The 20,860-nt window shown below is 40.8% G+C and overlaps 1 pseudogene across 1 annotated transcript; it reads right to left on the bottom strand.

The window, feature by feature from the left end:
- Window positions 1-7,052: 7,052 nt before the first annotated feature.
- LOC308593589 (DGAT1/2-independent enzyme synthesizing storage lipids-like) lies at window positions 7,053-16,308 on the bottom strand (annotated as a pseudogene). Its single transcript, XR_014013341.1, has 7 exons — window positions 16,147-16,308; window positions 14,065-14,440; window positions 13,300-13,464; window positions 10,218-10,395; window positions 9,184-9,248; window positions 8,599-8,728; window positions 7,053-7,157 (listed from the first exon to the last, which is right to left on the bottom strand). The product of XR_014013341.1 is annotated as a DGAT1/2-independent enzyme synthesizing storage lipids-like (transcript).
- Window positions 16,309-20,860: the final 4,552 nt, after the last annotated feature.

Here is a 20,860-nt window from a genome sequence, read left to right as displayed (position 1 = left end):
ACCCACCAATACCACAAAAGTTGTGACGATTGCTACGAGGTAGGCGAAAAAACCAAAAGGCCTAGTGCCAAATGGAAAAACTCCTACCAGGCCCCCCAGGCAACCGGGGCGACAAACCTAAGGTCCATAGCAAGGCCAAAAACCTAAGCCCTAACTAAAAGGGAGTGGAGGGTGGGTGACTCGCGACGGACGGAAGAAGAATGAGGCCGGGGGAAGGCTGGCGCTGCAGCAAAATGCTGCTGAACATGCCCCCTCCGTGGCTCCTGGTTGGATGGCCACCGAGGGGGCGTGAGCGCCAGCCAGGTGAGCGGGCAGGGCAGGGGGCCACGCCCCCTGCTAGCCTGAGCTCGGGCCCCGACCACAACCCCTCCCCTCCCTTTCAGGGAGGAGAGTCTTTGCCTGCGTGTCCCCTAACCGCCACCCCTCCCATCTTGCACTCCTGTCCTCCAACCCCAAATCCCCACATGCCAGCCTGCCCACATGTCTCCCTACACCTGATTCCCACAGTGCGGCCTGCTCGAGTGTCGCCTGTCCCCATGACTCCCGACTCACTGCGGGGGCTGGAGTGGCCCATGTTGACATTCATAGTGCCCAGCGACGAGTTGCGCCTGATCACCACAGTCGCATGGTGCATCACAAACTCCATGTTGTAGCCCTGCAGGCACACCAGATCAGGGGATCAGAGCTGGCACCAGGCCCTGGGGAGGTGAGGCGGGTACCCCAGAAGGTGGCTCATCACGCTGCAGCAGCAGCAAGGCCCTCGCGTCAGCCCTGTCCTTGCCAGTGGCTGCAGCCATCTCAGTGCAGTGGGGGGGGGGCGGTGGAGGCCGAGGCAGGCAGGCAGGCAGGGACAGCCGGTGACTACGCACTGCCGGCCTCCGGGGCGGGGAGACGGGCGGATGGGCAGGGAGAGGCCCGGGATGCCCCGGCGGCACGCTCACAGGCGGGCAAGGAAGCTACAAGCGGGAGATGGGGCGCATGGGGTCCAGGGCATGTGGGGCACCTCTCTCCTCCGCAATCCCCTCCCGACCCCGGGCGAGCCGGGTTTAGGGCCCTGGCAGGCCGGATCTGGCCCGCAGATGTAGTTTGAGGACCCCTGTCTTAGCCTGTTTCCACACTGTCGACTTAAAACACAGTTGGATATTTGCTTCTTTCAGTTGGGGTTGATTTGAAGCTGGTTTATGGGGAAACAAATAAACACACAGTATTTCATAAGAAGGAATGGGATAGATATGGATGGTAGCTAATGTCAAGTGTACACTACTCTCCAAAGTAGCTAACTCTACACCTGGAAGTATAAAAGCAGAATATTGTTTTCCTTTTGGTTTCCCTCTCTTTCAGTTTTAAATTGTATTCTGCCTACTGACTTGTTCATTCTATACGACCAGAGATAGGGTTCATTATATAGTCTTTTGTGCATTATGTTCATCACTCAGCTTTCCCTCTCCGTAACTTGTTGAGACCACAAAAAACCTATGCATTTTATGTAGTGCTGCACAAAGTTCTGCTCATGCAATAGGACTTCTTCTCCCCACCAGGTGCCCCAGAATCTGCCCCGGAGGGTTCCTCCAACCCCCTCCCCCAGTGGAAGACCCAATAAGCACTGTACGCTCTTAAGCCTCAGTAAAACTATTACTGAAGAACTTCTGGTGTTGTGTGATTTATTGCAACTCTGCACGTGAATGCGACTCCATGCTATTCTGCTATTTTTACCCATGCCCTGCTGTGCTGTTTTCAGGCATGGAACCAGGGGCGGTCACTAGCCCTGTCAGCCCTTGCCATTCTAAGAGAACGAGGGAGGTGTTCATAGTGAGTTCAGGCACCTCTTTTTCTGGAAAAATAGCACTGAGCATAGTGAAATATAACTCAATAGCATTTCTGCAGTTTTCCTCACATAGCTGGAGGTAACAACCGTGCAGGAAAACTAATACGTACCAAGGACCTAGACAGCATAATGATAATACTAAAACACTCACTTGCTGGATCATCACCTTGTCGTGGTGAGTAGGGTTGCACATTTCTAGGACCCTCTCCAAATATCAATGAGGCTTAAATTGTCTGCTATCTGAAAAAAGGTATTGGGTATTGCTTTTTCTTATAGTCATATCCCATTCCAGGGAAGCTACACTATTCATATCTCCCATCAATATGATATTTCAATTCATATTTTCCAATAGAATTTCTTCAAGGTCATTTTTTTTCTCTACTGTATTAGCAATATTTTTTGAGTTATCAATATTCTTCCTTGTTCCTCTTTGGATCCAGTTCAGGTTTTATATACATTACCACGCCTCTCTTCTTTGTTGCATCAAAGGCTACAAAGTCCTTTCCCAATATTTTTATTAATCAAATTCCTTCTATGTTTCTTCACAATGTGTGTTTCTTGAAAGCAAATCATATCCAAATTAAATTTTTTAACCACATGTTCAATCTTGTTTCTTTCAGTTTTATTATTAAGTCCATTTACATTCATTTTGTTCTTTGTTTATTTGTCTCTTGTCTCAACCTCTGTTGGTTCTTCTTCCAAACCAAATGCCCTTTCTCCTGCTAATTCTTTTTCATATTTTCTCCAGAATTAGTCTGCTTCAGTGGGATCCCAACACCTTTGTTTTCTTCCTTTATGTGTAAAAGATTGTGCATCAGGCTATAGTCAACAATAAGGAATTTTGCGTCCTGCTTCCAAACCAAATGCCCTTTCTCCTGCTAATTCTTTTTCATATTTTCTCCAGAATTAGTCTGCTTCAGTGGGATCCCAACACCTTTGTTTTCTTCCTTTATGTGTAAAAGATTGTACATCAGGGATTGTACATAAGGGATTTTGTTATATTTCAGTGTATCTGCCAAATATTTGAAATTTACTCTTTTCTTTAACAACCTTATCAGGATTTATTTCAAGATTATTATTTTCTGCTTGACGATCTGGAGATTTTTCTGGTAGTGAATCTGTATTACTCTGTTCTGAATTCTCTTTGCTAAAAAAACACCAGTCAGCAGCTTTTTTGGATTTTTTTGCTTTAGCCTATCTAGATTTCTCATGAAAAATTTTGTCCACTGCCACACTAACCGTTTCTTCTTCTAATTCAATCATGTTAGCAATTTTATTATTTTTTCACTTAATTCCACCATCACATCTTCTGAAACACCTCTGAGACAAAGAATCAGATCTTTTTGATTTAATTCCAAAGCAGAGGTATGAGTTTGTGTCAATTGAGAGTGGGGAGAGTTGAGCTCAACCTCTCAGACACCTTTCAGTTCTAAGTGACTGGATAAAATCAGAGGGCAATGGAAGGGCAAGAGGGGAAATGTGGGAGTTTTGCGTCCTTCCTGCTATGGGAGGGGAAAACTTGTATTGGCCATGATTTTATCAGCAAAGGAAAAAAAAAGGAAAGAAAAAAAATCTCTTTCCCCCTCCTTCCTCCCCTCTCTCCCTTCTTCCTTCCTCCCCTTCCCCTCCTCCTTTTAAAGGTTCAAAATAAAAATTTTTTCCAGTTATTATTTAAAATAACTAAATCATTTTAAATAATTACACTGATATTTTAAACTTTAATTCTCAATTTGTATATGAAAAGAGAGAGGGGGAAAGAAAAATAAGTAAAGAAAAGAAAAACTTACTTTTTCAATACTTGTAATTTTATCAGAATGTCCTTTCTTTTGGTAAAATGTTCATTTAAAAAATGAAAAACAAAGTAGAAGAACCTGTTATCATTTTTCCAGCCACACTGCGCTACTATGTTTCCGTCCTTGTTCTCTTACTCTGCTTTCCCACATTGTGCTTCCCCCTTATCTGTTATTTTGATTTCTTATTTCCTGATTTCCCTCATTCACTACAAATTATTCCCAAGATTTCACAGGATATAAGAAAAGAAAAAAATTAATTAAACAAAATAAGAAAAGCCTTTAATGCCAACTTTTTAAAAAAACCTCAAACAAAGGTCTCCTTTTCCATTACCAAAAGCCATATCACTTAACAGTGTGTATCTTTCTTCATCCTCTTCAAAAGGCCCTCGTATTATCCACTTGTATATAGTCATAAAAAATAAAACACACACACACACACACACACACAAAGTTTAGAGTCTTTCAGAAGCCTTTTTAAAGGCTTCGGAACGGGGGATGGAGAGTGGCGTGGTGCTGTGAGTAGACCGCTTCTTCTATGGAGTGAAGCCGCGAGCCATGGCCGGAGAGCGCTGACTTCTTTCCTTGAACATTTGGACTGTAAAAGAAATAACCCGTGAGTAGTACGGAATTTGGACTTAAAAATTCCCTTTTCTTTGAATTCGGTACAACCGGGGGAAGCGCTAAAAGGAAGTCCGCCCCCCCCCCCGGTCCTGCAGGCAGTTTAAAGCAAGAACCGGATAACTAAGGTCGAGAGACTATTTCTATCTTTGTGAGATAAAAGCTATTAATTTCACGATTTGGCATTTGAAGTTTTGTGCTGGAGGATAAGAACTGAATTTTAGGAGCAGACGTGCAACCCCCCGGGATCCGGGAGCGATCCGCGAGCGAGCCTGTTGGAGAGACATAAGGAGTTTGACAGCTGTCAAACGAGCTGTCAAACGAGCTGTCAAAGCTAGAAAAATTTTTTTTTTACTATCTCTGCTGGCTGGGCTTGATACATTGGATCTTAAGTTGCTGGAAACAAAGAAGATTTATTAAAAAAGTAACTTGATTGTTGGAGAAAGATCACTAAGTAACTAGAATCCCTCTAGAGGGGGTTCTGAGGCATTACAATGGCTGCAGATGGAAGAATACAGGCAGAGCTGGAAAGAATGTTCTTCCTCGTGGGAAGGTTACAAGATCTGAGTACAGCTATGGCTACAGATTTAACGACCTTGAATTCTAAAGTAAGCAAACTTGTTGATTGTGGCAACGACGTGACTCAAGAGAGCTCTGCAGCTGAATTAGAAGAGATATCTGAAGATTTAGAGGAGCGGAAAGGAGGAGCTGAAGTGTTGCAGGTGGAAAGGGACAACCAGAGGTTTACAAAAAAGAACTACAAGGAAAATAAGATTTTGACAATGAGAATTTGGACTGAAATTAAGAATGAAGAATGGAGTTGTCTCTTCATGGGGAGATCGGAAGAACTATGGATTACAAACTTGATCAAGATAAAAGTTGGAGCTTTTGGGACATTTGGACTTAAAAGAAGCAAGAATCATGATTGGGGCTCCGCTTTTGAAAATGGAGGACTGGTTGGAAGTAACACAGATCTTGCTGGGATAGAGCTCCTCCGAGACTTGATGACCAACATAAAGGACTACCAACAAAACCGGCAGAGAGGGACTGAGAGAGATTTGAAGGCCTCAGACGTGAGGAACCCAGGCTAAGAACTGATATTATGGACATATTTTGGGGATTGAAACCGGGAAAGGGGGGGGGGAGAGTTTTTGAATCCAAAGGGTGCATAATTTTACGTTGTTTTTTTTTTGTTAGTATGTTTAGTAATTATTATAAAAGTGGGAAATCTGTGGGAGGGAATTTGGGTCGACCTTAGAAAAAGACGTAAATATGAATTAATTGAGGTATAAGTTAAATTTGGCTAATGAAGAAGAATTGAGTTAAATAATAAGAATAAGAATAAGAATAAGAATAAGAATAAGAATAAGGTAAAGGTGGGAGATAAGAACTTGCTGAGTTAACTATTGGAATTAGGATGTATGAGGGGGAGGTGTGGGGAAGTCAGGGAAAGTGGTTAAGAAAGTAAGGATTTGAAATTATGCATGTTTGTGTTTGTGTGTTTGTGTTGTGTTGTGTTTTGTGTGTCTTTATAAAATTTGAAAACCCAATAAAAATTTTATATATAAAAAAACAAAGTTTAGAGTCTTTCAAAACAAGTCTCCTTTCCCCCTTTGTATTGTTCAAAGAGTCCACCCATTGATTCATATAAAAAAGAAAAGAAAATTACATTGCCTCCAGACTATGTTTAGTGTCTGTCAGACCAAAATAATATAAAAATAAAGAAAATAACCATCCATTTTGATGTTTGTTTTTTTAAATGCCAGAGCCTTTCCAGATCTTATTTTAACATTTTAAAACCAAATTAAATCCAAGTCCACAGTGTCTGTCTCCTTTAGTTCATAAAAAGGAATAAAGGAAATAAAAAACAATCCTTAAGATATTAAAAACAGCAACCCACAAAGTCTACGTTGCAATTTCTTCTCTTTCTATATATATGTTGAAAGTATGTGTTGGTTTTGCACTGCACATAGAGTCAAAAGAAAGATTCTGTTCTGGTTGCTATTGCCAATTCCTTCTTTCCCAATAGTCCCAGGCCACAGATCGAAATCTTGCCCAACTCTTGCATTAAAATCACCCAGGAGGATAATATTATCCTCCTTAGGGGTCTCTGATAGGATGATATCCAGCTGAGAGTAAAATTTATCTTTAATGTCTTCATCGACATCTCGTGTTGGTGCATAAGCACTTAGAATAGTAGCCTGTTGGTTTTTGGTGAGTTTTATTCAAAGAGTTGAAATTCGTTCATTAATGCCGGTAGGGACTTTTGACAAGAGCTTCACAAGATCGTTTTTGATAGCAAAGCCTACTCCATGTATTCAATGTTCTTGTTCAGCAAGTGAGTCTTTTAGTATCATCATTATGCTGTCCGAGTCCTGAGACTCAATGAGCATACACAAGAGCTTCTGCAGAAAGATTTGTGTTACAGGGCTCAGATCTTGCAACAGCCTTTTATAAACATAAAAGAAGTGTCACTGTTTTGATACAGAAGATTTGTAGACATTACTCTTTCAGATATAGCATTATTTCAAGGTTCAATTAAACACTCGCCTTCCCGTTACACTCTTTGATTCTGTTGCTACCAGTGTAAGTCTCCAAATGGGGGATTCTGTGAGTTTTGCAGGATAGGACAAGAAGGCCCTTAGGCCCTTCAGCATGTACACCAGGGGCTGAGCTAATGAGCTAATGACCCTTCACAATAATTAATATACAATCCAGCACAATTTTGTGTATCTTAACTTAGCTTTAATTACATAATAATTAAAGTTTTCTATTACAGATGCATGATCATAAACACTGCAACTGTTTTATATGGACTAGTTAGCTTTGTAATGCTTATCAAATCATTCTGAAAGAGCTCTTAATATCTTTCCTGGCCTTTTTTGTTGTTTATCCCGAAGATTTTCAATTGCAGTCTTTGCCTGTTGAAAGAAGAACAAAGGAATATTGTGTTATATCAATATATTGCAAAATGGATATTCACAGTTATTCATATTTGTGAGGAAAAAGCTAAAGAGATCAGAACCAGCAGAATAAAGAATCCCATTTTCCCCCAGTTACAGATGCGCAATATGACAGTCATTGTCCCACAATCCTCAAGAGTGACTTTTTCAGCATGGAGGGTTGGGCAGGAGCAGCCTGGGCCAGGAAACCCCACAAGAAACTGTTCATCTCTCGGTGAATCCAGTGAATCTTTATGTTTTTTTTTACCAAGAGCACTGTATGAGAATGGTAGAGATACAACCAAACATAAGTGCCTTGGGCTGCTTGGTACAAATTAGTTTTCCTGCATGGTTATTACCTCCAGCTATGTGAGGAAAACTGCAGAAATGCTATTGAGTTATATTTCACTATGCTCAGTGCTATTTTTCCAGAAAAAGAGGTGCCTGAACTCACTATGGACACCTCCCTCGTTCTCTTAGAATGGCAATGGCTGACAGGGCTAGTGAGAAAAAACAGTCACCTCCTGGTTACATGCCTGAAAACAGCACAACAGGGCATGGGTGAAAATAGCAGAGTAGCATGGAGTCGCATTCACATGTTGCAATAAATCACACAAACATCAGAAGTTCTTCAGTAATAGTTTTTGTTATGTACTAAACTTGGATCCTAGAACAATAGGCAAGTAGTATCCTAGAATGCAACAACAGATTAGCTTGCAGGAGAAGACCAATCAGGCTCCAGGAGGAAGTTAATCAGTCTATTAAGCTGGTAGGATCGTAGAATTCAACAACGGATTGGCCTGCAGGAGAAGACCAATCAGGCTCCAGGAGGAAGTTAATCAGTCTATTAAGCTGGTAGGATCGTAGAATTCAACAACGGATTGGCCTGCAGGAAAAGACCAATCAGGCTCCAGGAGGGAAGCAGAATCAGCCAGTCAGATGGGACTCATTGTGTAAATAACGTATATAAAATCCTGAGATTGGGGGGGGGGGCAATTAAATAACTGTTTTACAAGCTGCAATAAAGAGCATGAAATCACTACAGGTCTCCGAGTATATTTCTGTTTTACTGAGGCTTAATAGCACACAGTGCTTACTGGGTTCCGCACTGGGGAGGGGCCTTGGAGGAACCCTCTGGGGCAGATTCTGGGGCATGTGGTGGGTAGAAGAAGTCCTATTGCATGAGCAGATCTTTGTGCAGCACTACATAAAATGCATAGGTTTTTCGTGGTCTCAACAATTTACGGAGAGGGAAAGCTGACTGATGGACATAATGCACAAAAGTCAATATAATAAACCCTATCTCTGGTCGTATAGAATGAGCAAGTCAATAGACAGAATACAATTTAGAACTGAAAGAGAGAAACCAACAGGAAAACAATATTCTGCTTTTATACTTCCAGGTGTAGAGTTAACTTACTTTTTCAGCCAGCTCTGCAGCTGTTATATTTGGATCATATGGGATGGGTTCTCCAATATATGTCCTCAGTTTCACTGGAAATCCTCCATATATGGGAAGGTAGATAAGTCGTGTTTTCTCATATAACCACCTATGTTTGAAAGGGGAAAGAGTCTGAAAGAAAGCTACCCCATATCAAATTTGAAATTAGTTGGCATTCTGAGTTTTTAGCAATTCCAGCCAATCCATCCCAGAGAGGAAGAGTTAAATAGTTAAATGAGACTTTTGGAAAAGAAAAAGCAACATATCTTTTCAGCTCTTCAAAAAGGTCAAAAGTTGTAAAATAGACTGCAGAATATGTTTTTTCCCCTGCTCAGTTTCCCTCTATGCTGGGGCTCCTACCACTTTTATATATTATAGCTATCTTTAAAATCTAATAAATAACTTAGCAAGGACATGTTCACTCAGTCCTGAGACAGGCAACACAGCTTTTGCAGATCCGTGTACACTGAATAAACTCTACTAGAAGGTATTCTGTTTTTTAAAAATTATATATTATTAATATGTTTATTGCCTGAAAGCAGATTTCTTGATCAACCAAGGTACTCACTTGTGTTTCCAATGTTCCTGTATGCTTCACAAATGTTTTGTGTAAATATAGGGATGATGGGTAAAAGAATAAAATAAAAACAGATGAAGGTGGATTACATGGAACTAGCAGAAATGACCGGCAGAATCTGAGATCAGGGAGAAGAGGTGGTGGAAGAAGACTGGAAGAAATTTAAAGACTACTTGCAGAAATACTGTAAAATTAATGAATGTTGAAGGGATGTTGGCTTGAAAATAAGCAGTATTGGTAAAAAGATGAAATAAGAATATGTAAATGCGGATTGACAATGGGTGGAAATATATAGTTATAATAGGTTAAGATAATAAGTAAAGATAAATGATAGAGGGTAAGGATTTGCTGAACTATGTGAACTGGAATACAGAAGAGGGGTGTGTGAGGAGGTCAGGAAATAAGTAAATGAAATATAAGATATGAAAATATTGATTATTTTTCTTTTTCTTTTAATTTTCTTCTTTACTTTTTATGTGCTTTGTCTTTGTATTTTTTCTTGTATTGTTTTTGTATTTTATTATTGTTATGCTTTTTATATTTTTCATCTATAATTTTGTAACTTTCTATTGTCTGAAAAAGTCTAATAAATATCTTTTAAAAATAAAAAATAAAAGAATAAAATCAAAAATCAAAATCAAAAGGTAGCAGAGAACTGGAGAATTACTTCACCCCACCTACCCCACCTTTATTTTGGTTAAGGACTAGGAATAATGCTCCCCATCTGGCATTACAATGACAAGCCAGACGCAATTGACTTCAAATTGCACATGCTGTCCCCCAGATTTTCAAGAATTGAAAAAGAAAAAAGCTATTTTTCTTTTTAAATGTAAGTTATTATAATAGCTTTTTTAAAAAAAAGCAGGGGTGGGAAATACTTGGAGCTCCAGCTATCATTTGACCCCCAAACAGGGGATTTGCCATCCTCAACTACTTAGGATGCTAGATCAAGGATGTCAACACATTACGTCTTACCTAGGATAATCGTGAAGGCAATGCAAATTGCACAAAGATCACTCACCACTTTTGCCTCCAAAGCTATCCAAGCGAAACCTGTGCGGTTACCCCACATTATGTTGTAGTCATTACTGAAGTTTCCTTCTCTAGCTCCACCAGTGAATGGCCTTTCTTCAAAATTTCCACAGATTCAGCTTTATTGAAATCTTTCAACCCAGCCGCATCACAAGCCGTCTTCCACCCTGACAAAATAAGACCCAAATAGAAGAATGCATTTTTTGTGAAACTTATTTAGGAAATAGTGTGGATACAATACAAGTGTCATTATTCCAAAGATATTGCACTATTATGGGTCACAATCATAGCTCTCTGCCAATCCATTTCAACTAGGATTTCATGGAGGGGGACTTTATGCTAATTCCTCTTTAGCTCAGATGTTCTGACAGTAGGGTGAGAGTGGGGTTGAGTGCTGAGGTGGCCACCTTTTTAGACATGGGTTCCTCAAGTGAAGTTTGTAGTACATTTAGGTTTGCATTATGATAAAAATACAGTCCATAGTGCTTGCTGCACCACCGAAAACTTCAATCCCTTTAGGCTGCAGAGCTTTTGGATACAGTAGAGTGGTACCACAGGTTACATACGCTTCAGGTTACATACGCTTCAGGTTCCAGACTCCGCTAACCCAGAAATAGTAGCTAGTAGCTTCAAGAACACTATCCAACCATCTCGTCCTCTGTTGTCCCCTTCTCCTTGTGCCCTCCATCTTTCCCAACATCAGGGTCTTTTCCAGGGAGTCTTCTCTTCTCATGAAGTGGCCAAAGTAATGGAGTCTCAGCTTTAGGATCTGTCCTTCCAGTGAGCACTCAGGGCTGATTTCCTTAAGAATGGAGCGGTTTGATCTTCTTGCAGTCCATGGGACTCTCAAGAGTCTCCTCCAGCACCATAATTCAAAAGCATTAATTCTTCAGCAATCAGCCTTCTTTATGGTCCTGCTCTCACTTCCATACATCACTACTGGAAAAAACATAGCTTTAACTATACGGACCTTTTTTGGCAAGGTGATGTCTCTGCTTTTTAAGATGCTGTCTAGGTTTGTCATTGCTTTTCTCCCAAGAAGAATTTTTTTTCCTTTTAATTTTGTTGCTGCTGTCACCATCTGCAGTGATCATGGAGACCAAGAAAGTAAAATCTCTCACTGCCTCCATTTCTTCCCCTTCTATTTGCCAGGAGGTGATGGGACCAGTGGCCATGATCTTCATTTTTTTGATGTTGCGCTTCAAACCATATTTTGCGCTCTCCTCTTTCACCCTCATTAAAAGATTCTTTAATTCCTCCTCACTTTCTGCCATCAAGGTTGTGTCATCTGCATATCTGAGGTTGTTGATATTTCTTCCGGCGATCTTAATTCCGGCTTGGGATTCATCCAGCCCAGCCTTTCGCATGATGAATTCTGCATATAAGTTAAATAAGCAGGGAGACAATATACAGCCTTGTCGTACTCCTTTCCCAATTTTGAACCAATAAGTTGTTCCATATCCCGTTCTAACTGTAGCTTCTTGTCCCACATAGAGATTTCTCAGGAGACAGATGAGGTGATCAGGCACTCCCATTTCTTTAAGAACTTGCCATGGTTTGCTGTGGTCGACACAGTCAAAGGCTTTTGCATTGTCAATGAAGCAGAAGTAGATATCTTCCTAGACTCTCTAGCTTTCTCCATAATCCAGTGCATATTTGCAATTTGGTCTCTGGCTCCTCTGCCTCTTCTAAATCCAGCTTGCACTTCTGGGAGTTCTCGGTCCACATACTGCTTGAGCCTTTCTTGTAGAATTTTAAGCATAACCTTGCTAGCGTGTGAAATGAGTGCAATTGTGCGGTAGTTGGAGCATTCTTTGGCACTGCCCTTCTTTGGGATTGGGATGTAGACTGATCTTCTTCAATCCTCTGGCCACCACTGAGTTTTCCAAACTTGCTGGCATATTGAGTGTAGCATCTTAACAGCATCATCTTTTAAAATTGTAAATAGTTCAGCATATGCTGCATTAATTAACCAGTGGAATACCCCTGAAGAGCACACTGTGCGACTGGGCCACATTGGGCTCGGTCCTTCTTTCCATGAACTTTCTGTGGTGTCATTAGAGGAAGATGATGTGGGGGGAGTGGCAGTGGAGGGCCATGAACACTACAACAAGGGTGCCACATGTGTTTGATTGCAGTGTCACATGGGGGCATATAAGCTGTGGGGGGGGAGTGCTTGATTGGCCATGTGTTTCGGTGGGGCCCTGTTTTCTGGGATCTGTGTGCAGATTTGGTGATAGGTTGGACTTGCTATGAAAGCCACGGACATGTCTTTGGGGCTTCACTTGGGCTTCTGCCTTTTTCCTTAGCTGTAGCTCCCACCCCATCCCAGCTGCCACCCAGTGGTGTTTGAATACAGGGGATTTTGCGCAGGTGGTTTGCTAGTGCAGATGCTCCCAAGCAGAATCCCATACTTTGCATTGTTCTTTCCAGTAAGGAATATCCATCTTTACTAATGACTGAATTTTGCAAAACTCTTTGTACTTGAGGATATCTTCAACTTTGAGACGCATTTTCCTAAACCTTGTAGTATTCTAGTATTAAAGTCAGCAGCAATTATTATATGAGAGCCTGCAGTTACAGCATAGAAATCAGATGTCACATTATCCAGATTCCTTCAGTTCTTAGATCCCTGAGGAAGAATGTAGACAAGTTGTAGAAGAAAGCATGGAATTTCTGCATGGAAGCACAGGAATTGTTTTACTCTAGTAATTGCAATTACTAGAGTAAAAAAAGAAGAAGAAGCAGCTCTCTCAAAGCTGTTTTGAGGTCAGATAAGGTTTTCCTGCAATCTGTGATCAAGGGCCAAAAGGCCCAGGTTGACATGCTGTATTGGAAACATTGTCTGATTCAAATATGATGCCTGAAACATTATTGGGAGAAGAGGTTGATGTTGTAAATGGCTAAAAGCAAGCCTGCAGTTTCCAACTTATTTCATGTGTTGTTTTTCACCTGCTTGCCTGATACACTGTTTCATATTTTATAGCATTGTTTTATATTTTATAGCTTTATTTTATATCATATTTCACATATTTTATGTAAAAAAGCATAAGTTAAATTTAATAACTTACCTGGAAACCGATATATGGCATGATCAATTATTGTAAAGCACTCTCTCCCTGTCTCCTTGAAAAGTCTAGCGACAAGGAAGAAATAGTCAATAGTACAAACTGGGTGATAAAAGATAATAAGCACTGGTCCTTTAGGGAGATGTTCCACGCCAAAAACTTCATAACCTGAAATAATATAAAATGCAATAAATAAATGTTATTTTGTTGAAAAATAAATGGAATATTGCAATCTTTTAATGGAAGAAAACACTGTGGCTCAGAAAACTGTAATTTACGATCAGTTAAAAAGCTCTCCTATATGTTGCAGAATTCTGGATACTAGGTTGTCATCCACATGGGCCAGAACTTTCTCTGTTGTGCTCACATATAAATGATATTTCTCAACACTCTGGGATGCAATGAGAACATAAGATGGATCCTCTTGATCAAGCCAAAGCTCTCTGTATTTCATCATCCTCTTTCACGCAGTGTTCATCCAAATTAGCAGCCATCATCACATCACCACATCCTGTGCTGACAAATTCCATGGTTTGTGTCCAGAGTTTATGCTTCAGGGTTACCTAGTGATTTACCAAGCTCGAGAAAATAGCACCCTCAAAGTCTCACTACACGATGATATACTCATTAAATTCGCTGTGTACCCACCACACAGTTAAAGCCAGTAGTGGTAACTATTGTTCCAGGGCCTCAAATCTGAAATTCTGATGCTCACTCCTATGAAAGTATAGTAGCTGAATTATTGGTATGAAAGAAACATTTACTCACCATGCCATATCTTTCCAAATATATCTAAAACTTGAGCCGTAACTTGCTTTGTCTTTTTCCAACATTTGGTATCAAAATCAGTTTCTTGCTGGTTATTCATCTTCTTGTAGACATATAGCAAAAATGAGAGAGCACAGATAAACAAATACGTCATTATAATGATTGAACAAAGCAAAATCAGAAACATATGCAACCACCAAGAGTAAGCCCCTGAGCTCAGGTATTCTTCCATGGAAGGAAAACTAATCCAGTTTCCCAGCATTTGAGTAAAGAAGCTCATGGTTTCCTGATATGAAGCCCCACATGTATGCCAAGGAAGGAAACCAATCCAGTTAAACCTTCTTTGGTTTTGATGGTATTTTCAACGACTGTTTACCTGTAAAACAAAAAATGCAGTATATTAGTTTGAACTGCCATTCCAGAAGCGTTCATGATTACATGAAATCTCCTGCTATGTAATATTTTCCTAGTTTTCCCCACTGTAACTTGCCAAGTAGATACAAGTAGATACAAAATGACAAGTGTATGACTCCATTTATTTCTTGTAAAGCAAGCTGGTTTCAGTCCACTGCTGAAGTATTAAGGAAAGTGAGAAAGGGTCACTTCTCTTTGAGTCAGCAGAAATGGTTCCCCACCTCCTAAAAGTGCAGCTGCATGCATCTTGTGACTGTCTTCTTTGTGTTGCTGGGCAAACTAACACATATCCCAGGATAGATAAAGAACTCATGTTTCAGCATTCACTGTTGTGGGGCATTGGAGACATGGATACTGTTGGAATGATCTGGGGAAAATGTGTCAGATTTGTGAAGAGTTTATCTGAAGGAAGTTAGACACATTGCAAGACGTCTACACAGAGGGAACTCTGGCAGTTGCAGGAATTTTTTGAGCAAGTGGACTTTGCACTTTCTGTGTGCACTTTTCCTCAGCAAAAACTTTATATGTCGAAACACTCTCTGGGCTCAGAGAGTGAAGACTTCTTGTAGCAGAGAGTGTGTGTGTCTTTGTGCCTCCAAAGCAAAAGTGATCTCTGCTACACAGTTGTTTCTTGTACTGAGGCTATCCACTCGTCTTAAATTATGTGGAGCGAACACAACACCAAACAAGAGGGAGGGTGGGGAAAATAGTGAGCTGATGGGTGGAGCATTTTGGAATTCGCTGCAAAGTGCCTCTTTCTGGGGATGTGAAGTGGAATAGCAGCATTGCTGCCAGAGAAGAACACATGCCGATGGCCAAACCCTGTTATCACTGCCTCTAGAACTTCTTTCAAGTTGGGCTATTGGGGACCATGCCACAGTACACAGCCATTGCATTTTTGTCTACAAATTAGTAAGTCATCTGAAAACCCATTACCTTTACATAGTTGAATTGCATATTTTTTATTTTACTCTACCTTCATTACATCTTTCAACAAAAAAGTATGGGAAAAGAGACAAAACTGATAAGGGTTGGTGGGGGGCTTTAAAACACAGCTGTTTTGATTCCAATAATAGCTGTGTTATAGGGAGGAATTAAATTTCTGCTTCTCAGTGTTATAATACAGTGGTACCTTGGGTTACATATGCTTCAGGTTACATACGCTTCAGGTTACACACTCCGCTAAACCAGAAATAGCGCTTCAGGTTAAGAAATTTGCTTCAGGATAAGAACACGGCGGCAGAGCAACAGCAGGAGGCCCCATTAGCTAAAGTGGTGCTTCAGGTTAAGAACAGTTTCAGGTTAAGAACGGACCTTCAGAACGAATTAAGTACTTAACACGAGATACCACTGTTTCTGAAAAGCTTTAAGTGCTTAATTTCATCTCCGCAAATAGAGAACATCCTAGCTGTGTTTTAAGTTGACAATGTGGAAACAGGCTAAGATTTTCATACAACTGATTTTTACACAGACATTCAGACAAGACAGCATTTCTCTCTCTCTCTCTGCTGATCCCTGCACAGGAGCTGACAAATAACACAACTACTAGCACATTTGCAAAACTAAGCAAGGATCGTTTGTTGAGATTGCAGGGGGTTGACTAGATGACCCGTTGGGCCCCTTCCAACTCTACAGTTTATGATTCTATGAACAAAACCTTCTACTTACATTCCTGGTAAGCCTAGATTGCCTTGACTTTGGTCACCTCTCTCTGAGAGCAGCAAAGTCTTGTCTGGTGCTCTACTTTTTCATAGGCTAATTTCCACCACTATGGAGACACGTCCCTTTATGTGGAGGTTTAAAGAGACTGATGTGGGTGTGCCATCTATATGAACAAACCAAGCATTGTGAAAAAGAGAGAAGACTTGGGGAGGCTGCTTCTTGGAAGTCGTGGCCATTTGTAATGAAACATAAAATATGGAGTCACACCTACAAGAACATTCGTAATGCACAGTAACATATTGCATCACACGAAACCAGTTCTTGACTAAGGAATAAAGATAGGAATTGTACTCGCAACACTCTGTTTGCGATTCAGTCATAGACTCATTAAGAACAAATACCCATGGCTTCTAAAAGGCAGATAAAAACCACAGGCTTTCCAGAGAGAGTTGTTGCCTTGCAACCTGTTGAGTCCCTTCCAGGCACTGTCCTACTTCATTGCATGACACTCCTGAGAATATGAGGGAGCCCTGTTTGCTTCAGTGTTGAGGAAGGCACTTGAGAGTGTTGAGGATGACACTTGAGAGCCAACCTGTCAAGTGCCTACCTTATTTCACGATTCTATAGCGAGACTTCGACAGAAGTGGTGAGCATGCCAACTTGAAAATTCCTGAGAGTATTCAGGAATCCACCAGATACCATAAGTCTCTGGGAAAAGACCACCTTAATGGATCCCCCAGCCTTATAGAGGGGCACTGCATCATCACTTCAACTTTCAAATTATCCATCTCAGACAATGGGCTCAGCACAAACCTTCTTACCAATGAATTTCTATCTTCCCACTCCCTTGGAGAGACCTGAACTAGGGTATGTTCTATCTCATATTGGGCCTTTAATTTACTGAGATGGTCTCATGGTTGCCACAGAGGCCATGAAGTCTGAGCTGACGCATGACCTACAGGTTTTATGGTTTCTTCATCTGCATGAAGAAACCAAGCATTGTGAAAAAGAGTGCTTAGTGATCTAATGTATGGAGTCACACCTGTATTAGGATTCATATTTCAGAATAACATATTGTGTAACATAACACCAGTTATTGACTAAGGATTAAAGGTAGAAGCAATTACAATTAAAAAGAAAGATAAGGAATTAGAATGGGCCACATATAAAAATCTGATTCAGAAAAAGACAATAAATTGGTAATTAAAGATTATGAGGAAATTAAATAATACCTTATGGGTTGGATCCAATACCATCAATTCCATGAAGTGTTCAGGACAGATAAGAAAAATGGTTTCTCAAACGAACCTTCATTATTAGAAAAAGTGTTATTATAAAAAAACAACCAAGGTAATATGTATGATACATTATTGAAGTTGGAGGTCAAAGACGAACAAGTCAAGGAGGTAATGATCAAGTGTGCTTTAGATATTGGGAAAACCATTAACTTAACAGCATGGGAAGAACTATGGAGAAAGAACTGGAAATTTACAGCCTGTGAAGTATTGAGGGGAAACCTAATCAAGATGCTTTATAGATGGTACTTAACACCTACCAAAATAGCTAAAATGTATAAGACAAAAACAAATCTGTGCTGGAGGTGTGGTAAAACAGAGGGGACACATACATGTTTAGTGGACCTGTGAAAAAATCAAAAGTGTTAAGTTGTGGGCGAACATACCAGACGACGCAGCAATTCTTCAAACAGCTCTTGTTTATTCAGAGGCCAGAACAGAACTGAACTGAAGAGCTCAGTCAGCCTGCTTATAACAACGTAACTGTAGCAACTTTCTAAAACTATCCAATCACTGAACGTCACTTTCGATCCTTCATTTGCATACAAACTATCCAGTCACTGAACGTCACTTTCGATCCTTCATTTGCATAACTATCTACAGTATCCCCCTGCTGGCCCAGGGTGAGAACTTCAGTACATAACACCCCTCCCCACTGAGATAAGGCGTTAGTTACAATCGTAATGGTTTCCTTATATACAGCACTACACGTAATGGTTCAATTATGCACAAAAGCATATCGGTTACATTTCACATACTTAGACCAACAGTGATACATGTCCAACAACATAGTCCTTTAAATAAGTTGGGTGCTTGGAAACTCTGCCAGACCGCCGAGGACTGGTAACCAACACTTGAGAACCAACACTTGAGAACCAACCTGTCAAGTGCCTACCTTAATTCCCAATTCTATAGCAAGACTTTGACAGAAGTGGTGAGCATGCCAACTTGAAAATTCCTGAGTATTCAGGAATCCACCAGATACCATAAGTCTCTGGGAACAGACCACCTTAATGGATCCCCCAGCCTTATAGAAGGGCACTGCATCATCACTTCGAATTTCACTATCGAATTATCCATCTCAGACAATGGGCGCAGCACAAACTTCCCTACTAATGGATTTCTGCCTTCCCACTCCCTTGGAGAGACCTGAACTAGGGTATGTTCTGTCTTATGTGTTGGGCCTTTTACTAAGGCCTTTTACTGAGATGGTCTCATGGTTGCCATGGAGACCAGGACCTAGAGGTTTTATAGTCGAGAGCCATGTGTTGCAGCATTTCTGGTCTGTGAACAGATAATGGAGAAGGATAGAGACTGCTCTATAAAAAGAGGAGATAAAGAAGAAAATACAGTTATAAAAGGGGAAATCAGTGAAATTTATAAAATATTTCACTAAGGGACTCGGGTGGCGCTGTGGGTCAAACCACATAGCCTAGGACTTGCTGATCAGAAGGTTGGCGGTTCGAATCCCTGCAACGTGGGTGAGCTCCTGTTGCTCGGTTCCTGCTTCTGCCAACCTAGCAGTTCGAAAGCACGACAAAGTGCAAGTAGATAAATAGGTACCGCTCCGGAGGGAAGGTAAATGGCGTTTCTGTGCACTGCTCTGGTTCTCCAGAAGTGGCTTAGTCATGCTGGCCACATGACCCGGAAGCTGTACGCTGGCTCCCTCGGCTAATAAAGCGAGATGAACGCTGCAACCCCAGAGTCAGTCATGACTGGACCTCATGGTCAGGGGTCCCTTTACCTTTACCTTTATAAAATATTAGTAGAAATGGAGGATAAAGAATGTAAGGCTTGGGTCTCCCCCCCCCCACAAGACGACTCCAGCAGTTAATTATTTAAGATTTATTGGTTAAACAAAAGCCCCGGTTGGAGCTCTGCTAATTTCAGTCTTCCTTTTTAGAGAAGGTGCTTTGCCCAAGCTCCCTTCCTGCCTATTTGGAGCAATCGGGTCACTCAGGGCGAGCAATCCCCATGGTCCACCATAGCCTGCAGAAGTCCACAACAATACATTTCATTTTTTAATATAATATTTTTTATAAATTTTTCATTAATAACAATCCAATATAGACCACATTAATACAACACCAAATCATAATCCAATTTAAAAAGCCAATTGGCAGATTTCAAATTAAACATTTTGGTTGACTTCCCATGTTCTGATTTTAGGAGATTTTTAGGAGATGTTGATTCCTTTTTGCTGCTCCAGTCCAGTTTAGCCCAAATAATACAGTTCCTGTGTTGATCCTTTTAACAGCCACTGGTGTATTGACTTTCATTCGTATTTAACTGTTCCATATCCTTTAATTTGCAAGAGGAGTTTATATCAGATAACTTTCTGTGTGGAATGTTTTTTTAAAAAATGTTCAACCTTCCTTTCTTGTTGCAATCAATCCTTTCCAGCATTTCCCCCCTGCTCCAAGGACTCAGTTTTGCTGCGTAGTGACCTTTGACCACCTTGCTTTTCTCAGAACCGAAAGTGGTCTGGCATCTGGCCATTAAACTGGGCAGACCTTCAGCATTTTCTTTATATAATTTTCCATCTGATAACAAGCTGATATCTCATCAACACCATAATTAATCAAAGTTATAATCCTCCGTGGGAGGGTATTGCCACAGAACATCCCAATATGTTCCACACAGTTCCATTCTTTTCATTAATCCATAAGCATTATAAAGTTCTGGTTGATTCCCTCTTGCAGTCCATTAATAATTGCAATCCATTAGTAACTAATTTTTTGCTTTGGTGAAGAGATGCCACATTATAAAACAGCATGGTGAATATATAAAGAGAAAACGAAGGCCTCTCTCCACCACATACCAATCCAATTATGATTAAAATCTTCTCCAGTTCGAGACCTTGGCACTCGATGGCTGATTCATTCAGCAGCAGGTTAACCTGTCCCTTTCTTCCAGAACTTGCCTGTTTCTTAATCCTGAATTCGTATATATCTTAAAAAACAGAAGAATCTCTGTGATGGGTGAACCACATTGGAGAGTTTCCAATGCACACAGTGCATTCCATAGGAGCGGGAGGCAGCTGCTGGGTGATCGGCAAGTGAGGGCGCTCCCCCCACAACCTGGGGTGTGTGTGTTTGCAATGATAATTACTCTCAAATTATCCTTAATTGGTCCGCTATGGTGAGAACCATTGTTCACCATGGCGGCAAAAACCGGAAGTCTACAATCTATTCACAACAATACATTTCAAATCAAATCAAAAGTTACACTACACCTTTATCCTCTGCCAAAATACCACAGAACAATCCCTCCAATTCTCAGTCTCCCATCGCTGCCAAGAAATCTCTCCCTCTCTGCCCACTTTCACAATAAGTTTGAGAATTCACTGTCCCAAGGGAGGGAAGTACCGTATTTTTCGCTCTATAGGACACACTTTTCCCCCTCCAAATATGAAGGGGAAATTT

This window comes from Podarcis bocagei, assembly GCF_964188305.1.
Source record: "Podarcis bocagei genome assembly, chromosome: 8".
NCBI classification, from domain to species: Eukaryota; Metazoa; Chordata; class Lepidosauria; order Squamata; family Lacertidae; genus Podarcis; species Podarcis bocagei.
The sequence above is the reverse complement of the archived record's forward strand: the minus strand, read 5'-3'. Positions and strand labels throughout refer to the sequence as shown.